The following is a 19,659-nucleotide window of genomic DNA, read 5'->3' on the forward strand; positions in this document are numbered from 1 at the left end:
GTATCTCGGATAAAAAGAAATGCTCAAGCCAAAAATTCATTCATGTTCAATTATTCTTTTTCATCTTAGCCAATATTCATCACATATTCAGTGTTACAGCACTTCCCAACCATACTTAATCACTTCACAAATTTTCTTCACTTTTAAGTTACCACCCTCCACTATAAGAATAAGGCCGATTAGCTACCACAAAAATAGTCAAAAAATCATCACTAATCTGACGCAAAATATAATTTGTGATAGATTAGCTACCGCCTAGCAACCAATGCTTTCCTCGCTAATTACAAGTCGCAGATCAGTGAGCCAAACACAACAGTTGCTAATTTATCAGAAAATTTTTTCGCGACCGAATAGATAGTCACAAATCTATCACTAAATCAAAAGCTAATTCCATAGAAAAAATAGACTAAAAGGTAGTCGCTAATTAGCGACAAACTCTACTGCATCTGACTCATCGCTAAATTCAAGCTAACTTCATAGACAAAATAGAATGTTTAATTGATGCCAATTAGCGAGAAATTTTTCCAAATCTAACTCGTCGCAAGTTGTCCGCTAATATGATCGCAAATCTATCACATTTTGTAGCAAATCTATAAATAATATGTGAAAATTCTTAATTAAATTTGTAGAAATTTTGTCACTAAACCAAATCTATTCTAAATGAGAAAGCAAAGTTACGAAGTAGTCGCTAATACTATCGCAAATGTCATCGCAAATTCCTTTTAAGCTAGTAACAAATCGATAGGTATCTCACAAATGTTTCAGTTGGAATAGAGTCTTTAATTTTTCACCATCATCAATCGCGAGTATGTCGCTAAACTAAAATAAACCTCATATTATTTTTTTATTTTAGTCATTGAACTAAAAAAATTATATCACATATAGAATAATTAGTTTATCAAAATCATACATATTTAAAAAAGTTCAAACCATGTTTCAAGAAATTAAGTATTGAAGCTTGTTAGAATATAATTAGGATCAATTAGGATTAGTTAGTATTATTTAGTGTTAGAATATAATTAGGATCAATTAGGACCAGTTAGTATTATTTAGATATACTAAATAATACTAACTGATCCTAATTGATCCTAATTATATTCTAACAAAGCTTAACCTGATAATAACCAAGCCTTTAGGCTTGATCAAATGCCTCCTCTATCTTTTCAATAGCTCTAAATAACATGACTTAATTAGTAAACTAACAAAGAAAAATGCTCACTTACAATATCATGTAAAAGTAAGTATTTACTTACTTCTTTAGAGATATTTCAATCTGGTTACATAAATGTGTTCTTGCTTTTATAAAATTTATTATACATTACACATTTTGATTCTTCATTGCACATTGAAAATTTAAAAAAAAAATAAAAAATACGAACAACACCTAAGACTTGGCATATCAAATGCACAAAGAACATGTCCACCAATTCCACCTTTAATTTCACCAATATTGTCATTTATACTGTGATCAAACTAAAAAAAAATATCACAAAAAAATAATATCAGTAAATAATAGCGCATCAGTGAATCAAAATAAAAAACAGAATAGCAATAAATTATTTAATCAACAATAAATTAAATACAAAAAATAGCAGCCATTAAAACAGCAGTGAAGATAAAAAAATTAAAATCAAGAACAAAAAATAATAGAATCAATAAATTAAAATTAATAACTAACAAATTCAAAATAAAAATAACAGTAGAAGCAGCCAACTGTGAAGAACAACAAATTAAAAATCAACAAAAAATTAGCAACAACGAAGAACAACAAATTAAGAATAGAAAATCAAGAACAATAGCAAGAAGCCAAGAACAACAAATAAAGAGCAGTGAAGAACAACAAACCATAACAAGAACAGAGAAAATCAAGAACAGAACAAAATTAATTGTCTTGAATTAATTAATAAAGACCCAATAATCCAGGTAAAGTCAAAATCAAATGAAATTACTATACCCCTAATAATAATCAAATTAAGAAAAGTAAAAAAAAGTAGCCAATTTCCATTTGAAATTACAAACCATGCTACATCACAGACAAGTAGAACTTCTGGAGTCTGCCTTATCTCTAGAGTCATCTTAGCGAGATTAAGGAAAAGTTCTGTAGATTAAACCAAGGATAACTTACTTATTTTCTTAGGTTTTTCTATTGCCAATGAAACATTAAAGATAAGAGAACAAACAAGGACAACTTACTTTATAACCAGGATGCCTATCCAATTTAAGGAGAGCATAATAGTCTCGAAACTCTTTTTTAGTAGGCACAAGTATTCCTTTTTTTTTTTTGTGATCATCGTACATCTGAAACAATTTAACCAAAGTTCTGTTAATCTGTTCAATATTGAAGTGAGCATCAAAGCCCTCAGAAAATCCTTCTTCTTTTGTGTATTCACATCATTCATGCATTGCAATGATGTGTAATTTGATCTAAAACCACAAAAATCAACAGCCTCATGAGTTTTAAACTTTTAACCATCACCAGATATTATTTTTACAAACATCACCAAGCAAATGCAGGTTCTTGATAAAAGAAAGGCATCAGAACCTTCAAAAAATTATTTTACCAACAAATAAATATGAAACTACTGTATCTATAAATATCCACAATATATGTTTTTATTGAGCGTTAATCAATATAGCATATAAGAAACTTGAAGAAAAAATAGATATAATTTCTACTTCAATAAGAGAAAAATCAGGTTTTATTATACTTTTGTTAAAAATAAAAAAGTACCATCTACTATTCAAGCATAGTAATAGCCCTTTGACAAAAAATGTGCTGCATTCTCAGGTCCATTCTAATTGCTCTCATCTTAAATTATTCTACAAGAATTTATATGCACCAAGAAATCTATTGACATATGGCTGATCTAGCAGAGAAAGTAGATAATCAATTGTGTTCTGCATGTAGATGTGAATGAGTGTATGTACACATATGTCTCACTATCCAACTTGAAACTACTACTTATTGTAAATATAAAGCATTGGCATCACTACATATTGAAAATAAATAAATAAATGAAATCCTTTTGACTGCATAGAAAATAATCAATTTTTAAAATTTTCATTTTTCCAACAAACTCAAGGGATCTCAACTTATTAGTAAGTTGCTACAACAAATTAAAACAAGGCAACAGGATCTAGTAAATAACAAGCAAAAGATCACAACCAATTGAGAATGACTCATAAAATATCTTCATCGTCCTACACAAAACTTAGTTCAGAACTTGTCACAGAACACCCCTACCCACCCACCAAAAAAAAAATCAAAATCAAAAGAGGGATCTTGTCTTTTGAGCTCATAGACAAAAATAGAATTGGAGAAACAAGAACACTAGTGTACAACACGGTCCTCTAAAGTCTGAAACAAGAAAAATTAGAAGGTTTTTTTTAGACCCAGTTGTATGAATTGGGTAGCTTTGTCTCACCAACCAAACATCAATGACATGAACAAGCTTGAAAAGGACGAAAAGGGAAAAACTTAACTTTGTTAATGCTTCACCGTATATCTTTTATCATTATGTTGCTAATGTTATTTATATTAGTAACTCATATATATTATTATTATTTGTGTTTTAATATATCCACTTTTCATAATTATCTGTTTAGGATATTTATAACTTGAATCGCTGACTCAACAGCTTGGTTTGTGACACCCAACCCCCTACGTGTCACCAAACCATTCAAAACTATTCTCATCATTATTAATCACCATCATCAGCATCTCATCTTCTTCCTTTAACGTTACAAGAAGAAAGGAAAAAGAGAGAGAGAGAGGGAATGTAAAATTCATGGAACCCGAGAGCTTCCGACTTCGATTTCTTGAGATCTGTAACTCCAATAAAAAATCCAATCAGATAAAAGTGTTTGTATCCTCTTCTTTTACATATTAGTGTCACTTTTGTTTGGTAGAAGTTGATGGTGATGTATCTTTCCTTTCCCTTGAGTTCGGCCAATTGGAGTTCTAGGAGGCATAGACAATTTCTGATATTTTTTTTCAGCAGCTCGGTCAAAAAGCTTCTCTGAAATTTCCGTTGTTTTGATTTCGTATGGAGGTAAGGTTTGGTAATTTTATAATAATTAAATATGAATTTGATAAGTGAATGTTGGTTTGATTTATTATTGTTTGAGTTTGATTAAGTTTATATTGAATTATTGTTGAATTATTGTTGTTTGCTTGAGATTTTGGTTCAACTATGTATAAAAAGCCAGTTGGGGTGTTTTGATTATTTTGGGACTATTGTGATGTGGTATTTCAAGATAAATTTGATAATGTTTGATGACTGTGAGATTAAATTAAAAGTTGTGAAAAATCAGTTATCGAAACCGTTGAAAAACTAGTTAAAAATCAAGTATTTTTTATGAACTTTGGATGAGTTTAATTTGGTTCTTTGAAAAATAAAAAATCCTCATGTTTTGACTATTTTGTGGCTAAAATATAATTAAGAAAGTGTTTTGGGGCTGAAAGTTAAATAAAAAAAGTTTGTGAGTTAAAATAGAATTTCTAAAAGTTTAATGATAAAAGTGCAATTTCTAAAAACTTTGGAGATCAAAATGAATTTTCAAAAAATTTAAGAATTATACTAGCTAAATTTTGAATTATTAAAAAAAAAGATTTGATTTTGGAAGCGGTTGGATTTTGAGTTGGTTTGATTTTGAAAGAGATTTAATATTAGGATTGGTTCGATTTTGTAAATGATTTTGCTGTTGGAAATGGTTTGGATGAGACTCGAGAAGGGTGCAAAGTCCGAGATTTAGGAGAGGTGCTGCCAAAAGTTTTAGAAGAATTTTGAGAAGTTTTATTTTAGTTAATTTGGATTGAAGAATTATTTTATTTGATTTTGATTTATTTAAGGAAAGAATGAATTATGTTTGAGTTTAAATGATTTGGTTTTAAAATGAGATTGGTTGTCGTCCCCCTAAAAGTCTAGAAGCTTTGTCGAGGGGTTTAACTAATAAATGATTATTCTTTTATCTTTTGAAAGAAGAGTTGAGTTTGGAAAAAAAATTGGTTCTAAGTGAAATGGTTTTGAAGGTTTGTGAGTGTGTTTCTTGTGATTGTGGGTGTACTATATGATTGTTTAATTTCTGTCTCCTTTATTTGCTAAGTCTAAATGTATTCTACTGCTCGTTGCTATTGGCTATGGTAATAAAATGAACATAACTACACACCCCAGTTCTTATCCCCTTTTTCTACCCCTTTTAACTGCAGGTGTGAAGATTTAGAGGGGAGCTATAGGAGCAAAGAAAAGTATGTTTACAAGTTGGGTTGTTAGAATTTATTTTTCTTTCAACTTGTTAGTTAGAGTTTTATTTAGAGGGGTAGGTTTTGTAATTGGTTTTGTACGTAATACCATAATGTATTATAAACATTAAGTATGTGAATATATGTTGTTTGCTTTTGTTGGAAAAATTTTAAGTGTTTAGCGAAACCATCGGTAGATTTACGCGTAGAGGCTCATACCTTATTATTAAGTACATAAAGTAGTCGTAATAATTTTTGCTATCAAAATGGCGTAGTCGGAAGCGTGACATTCTGATAGTGAGGGTGTTACACCACTTATGCAAAGTTTTATGTTCCCTAAAAAGATTGCATTGAATACAACTCCACACATATTATAAATGTATCTTCCATAAACAGGGAATGAATCCTCTCAATTGTTAAAAAAAATTGAAGAAAAAATGTGATCTCTAACCTTCATTGCTCTCTCTCTCTCTCATTGATTTTCTTGGTCCCACTTATAAAATTAATAGTGAGAGATCACAGTTTACTCTCTCAATTGTTAAAAAGAATTGAGAGGATCCATTCCCCCATAAACATTGTGTTTTGGCAGATAACTTCATTATTGATTTCTATGGAAATGCTTACAACTTTAGGAATATAATGAACTCGTTTGTTTTGTTTATGTTACATGTAAATCACCAAAATACATTTTGTACTTCATGTTCCTAGAAAGTGTTCTTGCCTGTCAAGTTTAGTTGTGACTATCACACTTAATCGAGGTTAAGAGCGATAATTCAAACTAATATTGTCAAGAATATCAGCAAATGAAGAAAACCAATTTTATATCATGTGGATTTGTCACATGATACAAATTGGTATGTGATGTAAGGATTGTAGACATGTCAGAGTAAGTTATGGGATTTGATAAGGATCACATGACATTTTAAACCACCGAAAAACAAAAATGAATTGTCCTTTACCAGAGTCCATGACTCAAACGTTTTAAATTCTTTATTTTCCACAAAAATCTTTAACCACCAACATCCTTTTCACTTTTAGATACACTTGTGTATTCCAATTCTACCTTAGCCATAAATTACAACACAAACATGCCTTCCAAATCTCCAATGGCGTAGTTTCGAATACCAGAATTCTCTTATAATAACTGTTGTCAATTGTTGTTTCAAATAAAATCTGTCATGAAAGCTGCCACTTAGCGAGCTCTGGTGGGTCTCTTCGCTCTGGTTATCATCATACATTTAATAATGTGCTTTATAGTTTCAGTCAATTGTGAGAATAAAAGTAATCTAGTAGATAGGTTGGTGACGCGAAAGCTGCTAGCTCGTGCCTCCTTTTCTACAAGTGTAGATAAATTAAAAAGATCATATGAAGCTTCTCAAAAATATATAGAGCCAAGTTTGAATAAGGATCCTTCAAAGAACTCGAATCCAACATACAATAGATGATGCGAACGGAAAGAATGATCAACTCTAATCTCTTTCTGCATTTTTGTAGTTTATGTAACTAGTTAGTAAATCTTTCCTTTCATTTAATCAAAGATTAGAACTTTTCACTTAGCTGTTAGAACTTTGTTGTATTTTACTTTTGTCTGTTCTGGACTAGGAGGACAATATCAAACCATCTAAGCTTTTGTGGGATCACATGATACATAAATATTATGCACTTTTGACCAAAACAAAGATACACTTTTAGTTTGAACCATCTAATTCATAGGATCTATTAAAAATTAAGGCTCTCTTATCTATCTTTCGGCATACTATTGTGGCTGTTTAGGAATTATCTTATGCAATCTGATTCTACTTATTGGCTTCTGTAAAATAATCTTCAGAAGCCTAAGACCACTCCTTTTTTTTTAATTTGATCTTGTATAATATATTTCTAAAAAGTTCCTTAATAGTGATTACTGGTACTCAGATTATGCTAATAGTTACAGCACTTTGTAAGATGTTAATTATTCATGTTGAATTAATATGTGTTATTAAGTTTTAATCTAAAATTTGTGGTTTGTTGAGATTATAATATCAATATAGTATATCTTCTTTGCCACAACTCTAAAAAACATAATCTTAATTTAACTAAAGAGTCATCACAACAAATGATTCAGGTCAAAATGCGTACCTAGAAGTTATCAAATATGTACAATTTGAAAGATCTTATTGAAATGGTTTATAGTATTACAATTATCATCTTTCTTCCATATGGAAAGAGATGTATAAGATCAAAGCATTATACTTTAAGAAAATATATTATTTTTTTGTTTTAATCTTTAAAATTTGAACTTAATAAGTATATTCAAATATATTGAGTGCTTGTTTCATAATACTAGAGTGAAGAAACCCACTTTGATCATTCGTTTGCATGACTATTGAAAATCAAATTTCAACAAAAATAATATTATATAATATTTTATCAGGATCTTTTAACATGTACATGTTTGCTATAGCTTTTATGAATGCATTTTGACATGGATAGTTTGTTGTGTAGAATCTTTTTTTTACACTTAAATTCAATGTTTTTTAGGAGTGGCCAAGAGGATGTGTCACAGTTACATCATAATCTCCTTGATCCAGTGAAAAATGTACAACTCCAATGCTGTCTTTTGTGGCTTTCTGAGTTTCAACTTGCCACTTATTGATGAGCTCGTCCATAATGTCATCGGCCGGAGTATTATGAAAATTTTCCTCAGCATGAGAGCCATGTCCTTGAAACTAGCTATTGCCAGACTGATAAACATGATGATCCCTTCAACAAAAGGATGAGAGTATCCTTCTCTTAGAATTTCTTCCAAGTGCTCTGCCTGCTTCCCATGCAAAAATCAAGAATGAGAATATAATTTGGTGTCTTATCATTAAGTCATAAGCTATAGTTAATTAAAGTAGTACAATTTTATTCTAAAATTCTAAGAAGATCGTCTCTATCGAATTTTAAGAATGACACTGATCAAATTAGCATATGTTTTCATATCTTAAACATTGTCTAGAGTTTAGGAAGACCTGATTTGGATCTGAATCCACACTCACTTCTGTGAGCCATATTGGAAGTGAAGCAGCATCAAGCATCAAGAGTAGCTCTCATTTAAGCAAGATTTGGCTGGCTAGCAGTGAAATGGCCTTGCAACCCTATTGCTGCTGATTCCTTCATTTCCTGGAAATGACCGAATCTTTGCCTTTTTTGCAATATAATTGGCTGGGATGGTCGCTCTGTCACCACTATATTCAATAATATTATACTCATTCCTGAACAATAATGGTTTTGAATCAAGCTTGTAAGTTTTCGAAAAATACTATGCTGCATCATTTTCACCAAGATTGTCCTCAGAGAAGCTAAAGTGGAAATTCTCATTCATCACATCTCATGTAATAAGTTCACTTTCATATCTTGAAATCACATAATTTATTCTTTTTTCCACTGTTTCCCTTAACTCATCAGGAGATAAGGAATTGACCCATTTAAGCTACATGTTTTCATTGTCCTAGAAAATGTTATGGCCTCTGACACTAATGTCATTCTCTTTGGTGAAATCTATCATGGCATCTAATATGGTATAGTTCTCTTAACCTTGAATTTTCTCTGTGCTATACCATTTCATGGAATTGGTGAAAGTTGTATATTTGAATCTCGATGCAGACCAGTTCTGGTAGTCACTGTTTGTGATGATATGGAAGTTCATTCCACATCCAAATGGGAAAATAGACTTTTTATGGTAACACTTGCTCCTTTTAATGTTGTTTCATTTGTATGTATTATTTGGAAGCTGGCTTTTCTCTTAGACCATCTCCAGTAGAGAACTTATCCCAGTCTTTATTTATGGGCCACTGATAAACCACAATTTTGTGGTTTATATCGTGTAGAATTTAGGGGGTTTTGTCAATATTTTCCGCACTTATTCACAAGAAATGCATGGTTTTGTGTTCTCTTCCTAGTATTGCTTCATGATGAAAAACATGCTTCTTTTGCCTTAAAACTGCCATATTTTAATCCTCTTTTATTGCCATTCGATACCGTGATATATTTGTTGAGTGATTTCAGAAATTATAGGGTAAGAATGGCCTAGAAGAGAGAAAGAAAGCATGCACAAGAGGAAGGAACATGAAGATTTGGATTTCGGAAACTTCAGCATGGGCGCGCACGCGCACTTCACGCGCACGCGTGGATGCGGATAGCTAGAAGCGGCGCGGATGGATTGGCGCTTCCATGCGAATCAGAAAAAGCCCACCGACGCGCACGCGCACTTGGCGCCCACGCGTGGATCACAAAGTCAATCGGCGCGCACGCGTACATGGCGCGTACGCGCCACAAGCTGCACGTGACCTCATTAAAGAAAATCGTGCCTGGCAATTTCTGAGGCTCAAGAGGCCCAATTTCAAGCTGGTTCTGCATGAAAAAAGACCCAAGGATGCTAGGGGAAAGGGGGGATCATTCATTCACACTTAGACACAATTTTTAGCTAGTTTTTGGTTCTTTGTTCTTCTAGAGAGAGAAACCCTTGTTCCTCTCTAGATCTAGCTTTAATTTGATCTTCCCTTGTTGAATTCTGAATTGGATCTTGTTAATTACTAGTTTTAATTATTTAATTTGAATTCCTTAGTATAATTTTGTTTAGATCTTGTGTTAGTTTTATGTTTACTTGTCAATTGTCATTTTATACCCATTTAATGAATCTTGTAGATCTTGATTTGTTAATGTTGCATTGATGATTTTCATGGTTAATTGTGTTGTTTGAATGATTCTATATTGATAATTATTAGTGGGTATTTGTTAATTTCAATTTAATTGTTTTTTTTTTTGGAAATGTCTTTTACTAATGCTTACCATGTGTTTGACGAAATGTTCCCTTTAATTATGGAGTAGTTTTCTTTACTATTGGCATAAGCTAAGGGAATTGAGTGACCTTGAGTCATTGGGTCTCATTGAATTGGTGATTTGAGAGCCCTTGGTGATCAACTTGATACCCATTGACACTAACCCACTACTAATCTAATTAGTAGATAGGTTGGGACTTATGGGTTGATGTGATTAAACCTACTTGACGTACTTCAAGCCTAGGAGTAGACAATACATACTTAAGGCTTTTGAGAAGTAGACTTAGTGGGTTGATACCTCATAATTGTCAATGTTTGATATGGAGGCAAGGATAGCGATCTCAATTTCCATGCTTAGCCAAGAGTTACTTTTATCATTCTTATTTGAAAACCCAAAAATCTTGATTACTTTGTCTTAGTTATAATTAGTTGTTTAGTTTGGTGTAGAATTACATTGGATGTTATCTTATTAGTTTGGAATTGCTCACATCTTGCTTTAGTCATTTGAATTAGTTTCTTGCACTTCAAGATTGCTTGCTTGTTAGGATTCTGAGTTTAATTTCTTGCTCATGACTTGCAACCCCGGATTTCTAACCAATGTTGTTGCATATGTTTTCCCATTCCTTGTGAGACGACCCGAGGTTTGAATACTTCAGTTATTTCTATTTGGGGTTGAACTTGTGACAACCAATTCCTTCTAAATTTGATCTGCAGACTATTTGTTGGTTGAGGACTATACTTGCAATGCAAATTTCTTGTGAATTTCCTTACCGATGGTATCCGTGGCTTATCAAATTTTTGGCGCCGTTGCCGGGGAATGGTTGCAACATATGCCTAGGTATTGGTTATGTGAATATGTGAATATTGTAGATAGTTTACTTGCTTTCAATACTTAGCTATAGTTTAGATTTCTTTTATATTTGTGCTATGACTCCCAAGTTTGATGACTCGGTCTCAACCGAATTCTAGCTTAGCCGAGTTTGACCCTGAGATTGAAAGAACTTTGTTGCACACTCGGCAAGCTAGACGGCGGTTGGATTATACGGCTAGTACTTCGGCCTCTTTTGAGGAACATACCGAATCACTAGACGGTACTGAGAGTGACTTGGAGTCCACTACTTCCTATTCTTCTGTTGGCACTACTAATACATCTTTGCATCCTACAAGTGAGCCATACATTGCGGAGCCACGACGGATCACTTTGCATGAGCAAGGAGCTCCGGATATCATACTTCAACCTTTGCAAGCAAGGTATCCCAACCTTGATCCAAACTTTGAGTTGAAGAGTAGCTTGATAAATCTACTTCCTAAGTATCATGGGTTGCCGGGTCAAGACCCCATCAGACATCTAAAAGATTTTCAAGTTGCTTGTTCTACGGCTCGAAGGCATGGAGCCGATGAGGTGGCTATCATGGTTTTTGCCTTCCCTTTCTCTCTTAAAGGGCAAGCAAAGACATGGTTTTATTCACAACCAGATGAGATTGTGACCAATTGGGATTTCTTGAGAAGAGAGTTTCTTGATAAATTCTTCCCACCGGAGAAGACCGACTACATCCGGAAGAAAATCTCGGGTATAATGCAAAAGGACCAAGAGAGTTTGTATGAGTATTGGACTCGGTTCAAGAGACTATTGGAATCTTGTCCACACCATGGGTTGAACACTCACTTGCTCATTACTTACTTCACCGGAGGAAGTCTTTGTGCAGAAGATAGAAGATTGTTCACCGCTTCTTGTGGCGGTTCCCTTTCAAAAAACAAGACAGAAGGAGAAGCTTGGAGCTTGATAAATAATGTTGTCGAAGCTACACAACACGTAAGGGTGAGAAGTAATCCTCTCAAGGGTGTAGTAGAACCATCACCATCCGAAGCAAGCTTGACCAAGGCGCTTGGGGATATGACTACTATCCTCACGCAAATACAAAAAGATCAAAAGGAATACTACTCCATCCAAGCCATTCAAGCCCCACCCCCAATTTGCTCAACTTGAAGGCCCTCCTAGAATTTGTGGTTTGTGCTCTAGCACCACACATTACACCAATCAATGCCATCAAATTCAAGAGGAGCATGCCCTTGTCGTAGCTAATGTGAATTACAACAACCGTCCGCCTTACCCTCTCAAGGCCAAAACAACTACTCACATGGTAGTAATCAAAATCAAGGGAGGAGGGATAATGCACAAGGGAGCAATCAAAACCAAAGATGAAACAACTCTTCTTCTCACTACAACAACAACCAATCTTCATCTCAATACCACCATAACAACAACAACCACCAAGCCAACCAAAATCACCACAACTAAAACCAAAGTAACTACACCAAATACCAAGCACCACACCATAGACAACAATCCAACCAACCCTCTTCATCTTCCACCAATCAATTTGATGAGCTTAGAACCGCTATGGAGAAACGAGATGAGGGCTACAAGGCTCAATTCGATACCATGGGTGCTCAATTGGCCCATCTCACTAACATGATTTCAAAGATGGCCATGTCCTCCTCCAACAACACCAACCAACCCTCAAGCTCTTCTAACCTTCCTTCCCAACCCCATCCAAACTCCAAGGACAACCTCAATGCCATCACTCTACGGTCAGAGAATACATTGGAGGAGATACCTCCTAGGGTCATGGAAGATATCCATGAGGAAGAGGTGGTAGATAAAAGGCATGAGAAAGAAGGAGTAAGCCTTAAGGAACCCAAGAGAAAAGCTATAGTGGATGAGTCCATTCTTATCCCATTCCCTTCCTTGGTGAAGAAAGCGAAGAAGTCTCCGAAATTCGATTTAAACATGCTTCAAGTGTTCAAGAAAGTTGAGGTAACCATACTACTTCTTGATGTTATCCAACAAATTCCGAAGTATGCAAATTTTCTGAAAGACTTGTGTACTCATAAGGATAGGATAGGAGAGCTGGAGACATTATCCTTGGGTAGTTCAATTTCTTCCTTGATGGAACCTATTCCAAAAAAGTATGGTGACCCTGGACCTTGTTTGGTGTCTTGTTGTATTGGTGGACGCATTTTTCATGACTGTATGTGTGATCTAGGGGCTTGCATAAGCATCATGCCGCTCTCCATTTTTGTGCGGTTGAATTTAGCTCCTTTGAAGAAATCGGCGGCGAAGTTTGCCTTGGCCGATAAAAGTGTGATCACTGTGATGGAAATAGCAGAAGATGTACTTGTGGCGATCAAGGACTTGTTCTTTCCAGTTGACTTTTACATCCTTGAAATTACCCCAACAGAAAATAGAAGCTCATCCTCCGTTCTACTTGGTAGACCCTTCCTCAAGACCTCTAAATTCAAGTTAGATGCCTTTACCGGCATATATTCCTTTGAGGTCGGAGACAAAACTACAAGTTCAATTTGGAAGAAGCCATGAAGCATCCTCCCGAAGAATATTCCGTTCTCTGATGTGATGTAATTGATGAAGTGGTAGCGGAAGTGCGGAAAGAAGACCACAACAAGTTGTGCTACCCCATTGATGAGGAGACGGATATCCAAGAGGATGAACAAGAGAAAGTTGTTGAGAATGAACTCCGTGAGCTTGATGAAAAGGAACCTCAGCTTGAGGCAAAGAGTGAACTGAAGCCTCTTCCATCTCATCTAAAGTATGCTTTCTTAGAGGACAATCAAAAGTTTTCGGTCATTATTGCTAGTGAGCTTTCTAGTGAAGAAGAAGAGAAGCTCCTAGATGTTCTAAGAAAGTACAAGAAGGCAATAGGTTGGAGCCTAGCCGATATTGTGGGGATTGACCCCCACAAGTGCATGCATCGAATATTTCTCCAAGAGGGAGCTCGGCCGGTTAGGCAACCGCAAAGGAGGCTCAACCCAACCATCCTTGATGTGGTAAAGAAGGAGGTCACTAGACTACTTGATGCGGGTATCATATACCCAATTTTTGACAGTGAGTGGGTGAGCCCGGTCCAGGTTGTTCCCAAGAAATCGGGCATCACTGCGGTTAAAAAGGATGATGGTGAAGTGGTCACCAAGAGAGTACAAAATGCGTGGCAAGTGTGCATCGACTATAGAAGATTGAACGCCGCTACACGGAAGGACCACTACCCTTTGCCCTTTATCGATCAGATGTTAGACCGTTTGGCGGGTAAATCCCATTATTGCTTTCTTGATGAATTCACTGGTTACTTCCAGATTCATATTGCCCCCTGAAGATCAAGAAAAGACCACATTAACTTGTCCTTTTGGCACCTTTGCCTATAAAAGGATGCCATTCGGACTATGCAATGCACCTGCTACTTTTCAGCGATGCATGACAAGTGTCTTTTCCGATCTAATGGAGAATTGTCTGGAAGTCTTTATGGATGACTTCAGTGTTTATAGAACTTCATTTGATTGTTGCTTAGAGAACTTGGCCAAGGTCCTAGCTAGATGTGTTGACACTAATCTTGTCTTAAACTTTGAAAAATGCCACTTTATGGTAAGGCAAGGTATAGTGTTAGGGCATGTAGTATCTTGTGAAGGTATTTCTGTAGACCCGGCCAAGGTCGATGTTATCACCACTTTACCTCACCCCTCATCTGTGAGGGAGGTCCGCTCGTTTTTGGGACATGCAGGCTTTTACAGGCGTTTTATTAAGGATTTCAGCAAGATTGCTTTGCCATTGTCGCGCCTCCTCCAAAAAGATGTGGACTTTGAGTTTGACAGTGCATGTGTGAATGCATTTGAAGAGTTAAGGAGAGTTTTGACCACATCACCGATCGTGCGAGGACCCAACTGGACGCTACCATTCGAGATAATGTGCGATATGTCAAACCATGTTGTAGGTGCCGCGCTTGCACAGCGCGATGGTAAACTTCCTTATGTCATTGCTTACTCTTCTAAAACATTGGATGCAGCACAATCCAACTATACCACTACAGAAAAGGAACTCCTAGCTATTGTTCATGCTCTAGATAAATTCAGATCTTATTTGCTAGGATCCAAGATAGTGGTATACACAGATCATGCAGCTTTAAAGTACTTATTGACAAAGAATGAGTCAAAACCTAGACTTATACGTTGGATCTTGCTTTTGCAAGAATTCGACATTAAGATTAGGGATCGGAGTGGATCTCAAAACTTGGTTACGAATCATTTAAGCCGCCTTGAGAATTTAAAATTTGATCCATTTCTGATCAATGACTCATTCCCATTGGATAGTTTGCATGCTGTGTTAGATAGCTTTCCTTGGGTTGCACCAATGGCAAACTACTTGGTTGCAAAATCTTCCCTCCCAACTTTTCTAAAAACCAAAGGGACAAGTTGAGGAGTGATTCCAAATACTGTATTTGGGATGACCCTCACTTGTGGAAGAGGAGAGTGGACCAAATAATTCAAAGATGTGTCCCAGAATTTGAAATTCAACCCATTCTTGAAGCTTGCCATCCATCCGAATGTGGTGGCCACTTTGGCCCACAGAAGACAGCTAAAAAGGTGTTAGATTGTGGATTCTGGTGGCCAACCTTATTCAAGGATGCTAACCGATTCTGTGTGTCATGCCATCAGTGTCAGAAGTCGGGAAACACGTCCCAAAGAGATGAGATGCCTCAACAACCTATGTTGTTTTGTGAGATATTTGATGTATGGGGCATTGACTTTATGGGACCGTTTCCCAACTCAAGTGGGTATCTGTATATTCTGTTAGTGGTTGACAATGTGTCAAAGTGGGTAGAAGCAATACCTACCCACCTTGATGGTGCCAATACCGTCATTTCTTTCATTCGGAATAACATTGTATGCCGTTATGGGTCGCCACGAGCAATCGTGAGTGACCAAGGATCCCACTTTTGTAATAGGAAAGTAGAGGCATTGCTCAAGCACTATGGGGTATCGCATAAGGTTGCCACTGCTTATCACCCACAGACCAATGGACAAGTGGAAGTATCCAACCGGGAGATCAAGAGAATTCTGGAGAAAGTGGTAAATCCACAAAGGAAGGATTGGAGCCTCCGATTAAGAGATGCACTATGTGCGTATAGGACAGCCTACAAGACTCCATTAGGGATGAGTCCCTTTCGGATCGTCTATGGTAAGGCATGCCACCTTCCGGTGCAGATTGAGCATAGAGCCTATTGGGCGGTAAAGCAGTGTAGCATGGATTTCACCAAGGCGGGTGCGGCCAGGAAATTACAACTAGAGGAGCTTGAGTGCTTGAGGATAGAGGCATACGAGAATGCTCGGATATACAAGGAGAAGACTAAAGCCTTTTATGATCACCACATCCGAAGGAAGGGTTTTTAAGATGGTGATGAGGTTCTCCTCTACAACTCGAGGCTTAGATTTATGCCTGGCAAGCTCCGTTCTAGATGGGAAGGACCCTTCAAGGTGAAAGAGATAAAGCCCTATGGAGTGGTGGAATTGTTTGACCCTCAAAGTGACACAACTTTCAAGGTGAATGGACACAGAGTGAAGAAGTACCATGGCTACAAGTCACAAAGAGAAGTGAAAGTGCTCCTACTTGAGGATGCACCAAAAGGAGAGAAAGCTTAAGCGAAGGACCGTCTAACTTAAGGACGTTAAAGAAAAGTGCTTGGTGGGAGGCACCTCACCGTGGTAAGATCTTCCTTGTGTATACTTTCTTGCTTTTAGCTTTAGATTTTTGTGAATTTTGTGACTTCTTGATGTTGTTGATTGCATAGGAATGCTAGTTTTATTGTCCTTGTTAGATAGATAGGATGTTCATATATTCTCATCATTTTGGTATGGATGAATTGTTGAAGTAGGAAAAATGCTTTGTTTTGAATAGTGCATAAAACTGTGAATGTCTCTTTGACTACTAGCTTAAACACCTGCCAAGAATATGTTAGCATAGCTCTTTCTATGTTGTATAAAAAAAAAAGAAAGAAAAGGGAAATAGGGCATCCGCGCGCCAGCGCACTGTGCGCGTGCGCGCCGGTGGTGCGTTTTATACTCCTGCTACAAAAACCAGAGAGTTGTGCCCACCTTGTGCCCATTTCATGCCAGGCACCCATGCGCCCCTCCATACATAGCCATTGACGTGCAAGCGCACTGTGCACGCGCGCGCCGATCGTGCAATCTGGACTCCCTGGTACAAAAACCAGAGAGTTGTGCCTTCTTTGTGCCTATTTAGTGCCCGCGACTGACACGTAGGCGTACTTGGCGCGTCTGTGCCGATTGCCAACTCGATCAAGCACGCGTCCGCGCAGTGTGCGCGTTTGCGCGCCTGTGCTGCATGCCAACTCTAGTACAAAAACCAGACAGTTAGGCCTCCTTTGTGCCAACTTTGTGCCAAGCACCCAACTGACTTCACGCGTACGTGCCCTGGACGCGTACGCGCACCTTGCTCCACCCTCACCGACGCGCCAGCGCACTGCGCGCGCGTCGGTCGCGCGAACTAGTTTTAAAGCTAGCGCGCCCTGTTCTGTCTCTCTTTCTCACCACTTTTCTTATTTTCCTTCTCCTTCTTCTTTCTCCATCACCTTTTTTCTATTCCTCTTCTTCTTCCATACTTCACCACCGTCTCCGGCCACCCACCGGCGACCACGACCACTTCTGGTGGCACTACCACGACCACGACCACGACCACCGTCTCCAACTCCTCATCTGTTCCTGGCGTCTGAACGCCAGAACTGTGCTTCTTTTGGGCGTTCAACGCCAGTTCCTTGCTTGTTTCTGGCGTTGAACGTCAGTCCTGAGCATAGTCTGGGCGTTCAGCGCTAGCCTTCCACCCAATTTCTGGCGTTTTAACGCCAGAATTATCTTTCCCTGGGCTCTTACTGTCCTCAGATGGATTTTGGGTGATTTACTCATTTCTTGGCTTCCTGCTGCCTTGAGGTGGGGTATTTAATGTTTTTCCACTTCTTAATTGAACTGCTTGGCATTCTTCTGTTATTTGTTTTGATAGCTGCTGCTTTGTTTGCTTCAATTGTTCTTCCATATTTATATTAGCCATCCTTGTCTCTTGTAGTCTATCTTTGAATTCGGCTAACTGCTGTGTTAGAAAGTCCAATTGCTGATTGAATTCAGTAGCTTGTTCAGCAGGACTGGGTTTAGTAGTCACTGTTTTAGCCTCTTCTTTCATGGAAGATTCGCTGCTTAGGTACAGATGCTGATTTCTGGCAACAGTATCAATGAGCTCTTGAGCTTCTTCAATTGTCTTTCTCATGTGGATAGATCCACCAGCTGAGTAATCTAGAGACATCTGAGCTCTTTCTGCAAGCCCATAATAGAAGATGTCTAACTAAACCCACTCTGAAAACATTTCAGAGGGGCATTTTCTTAGCATCTCTCTGTATCTCTCCCAGGCATCATAAAGAGATTCATTATCTCCTTGTTTAAAGCCTTGGATGTCCAGCCTTAGCTGTATCATCCGTTTTGGAGGAAAGTATTGATTCAGGAATTTCTCTGTCAGCTGTTTCCATGTTTTTATGCTAGCCTTAGGTTGGTTATTTAACCACCTCTTGGCTTGGTCTTTTACAGCAAATGGAAACAGTAATAATCTGTAGATATCCTGATATACTTCCTTATCATGTACTGTGTCAGCAATTTGTAAAAACTGTGCCAGAAACTCTGTAGGTTCTTCCTGTGGAAGACCAGAATACTGGCAGCTTTGCTACACCATGATAATGAGCTGAAGATTCAACTCAAAGCTACTGACTCTAATGGAGGGTATGCAGATACTACTCCCATATAAAGCAGTAGAGGGTTTAGCATATAACCCCAGAGTCCTTCTGGATTATTCATTTCCACTTAGATCCATGATGGAGAAAGGGAGATGATGTAAAATAGAGAAGAAATGTTTTTATTTATTTAATTATTTATTTATTTCAAAAATAAAATAAATTAAAATAAAATAAATAAAGATGGGTGAAGATTTTCGAAAAAATGAGGAGAGAGAAAGTGGTTAGGAAGTTTTGAAAAAGATATGATTTTTTTTTAAAAAGTTTTAAATTTTGAAATAAATAAAAAAAATCTGAATTTTAAAATTGATTTTCGAAAAATTGCTTTAAAATAGAGGGAAAAGATATTTTTTGAATTTAACGAGGAAAGAGAAAAACAATAAAATAACATAAGATCTAAAATTTTTAGATTTAATGCTCATTGTTTTCGAAAATTTTGGAGAGAAAACACCAAGGAACACCAAACTTAAAAATTTTAAGATCAAGACAGAGGGAAAACTCAAGAACGCCTTGAAGACTCACAAGAACAACAAGAACATGAAGAAGGAACACCAAACTTAAAATTTTTAGAAAACCAAACTAAAATTTTCGAAAAACAAAGGAAAATCAACAAGAAAACACCAAACTTAAAGTTTGGCACAAGATTTAATAGAAAAATTATTTTTGAAAAAGAAGATTTTGAAAAGAAAATAAAAGACTCTGACCCAAAAGACAAAAATTTCCTAATCTAAGCAACAAGATTCACCGTCAGTTGTTCAAACTCAAACAATCCCCGGCAACGGCGCCAAAAAACTTGGTGCACGAAATTGTAATGTCAATGTTCACATTACTCTCTTACAACTTCGCACAACTAACCAGCAAGTGTACTGGGTCGTCCAAGTAATACCTTACGTGAGTAAGGGTCGATCCCACGGAGATTGTTGGCTTGAAGCAAGCTATGGTTATCTCGTAACTCTTAGTCAAGATATAATATCAATAA

The 19,659-nt window shown here is 36.7% G+C and overlaps 1 pseudogene; it reads right to left on the bottom strand.

Annotated features, from left to right (window-relative positions):
- Positions 1 to 7,758: 7,758 nt before the first annotated feature.
- LOC107647154 (endo-1,4-beta-xylanase 5-like) overlaps positions 7,759 to 19,659 on the bottom strand; it is a 42,323-nt pseudogene continuing 30,422 nt past the window's right edge.

This window comes from Arachis ipaensis, chromosome B6, assembly GCF_059453495.1.
Source record: "Arachis ipaensis isolate K30076 ecotype BB chromosome B6, ASM5945349v1, whole genome shotgun sequence".
In the NCBI taxonomy this organism is placed as follows: domain Eukaryota; kingdom Viridiplantae; phylum Streptophyta; class Magnoliopsida; order Fabales; family Fabaceae; genus Arachis; species Arachis ipaensis.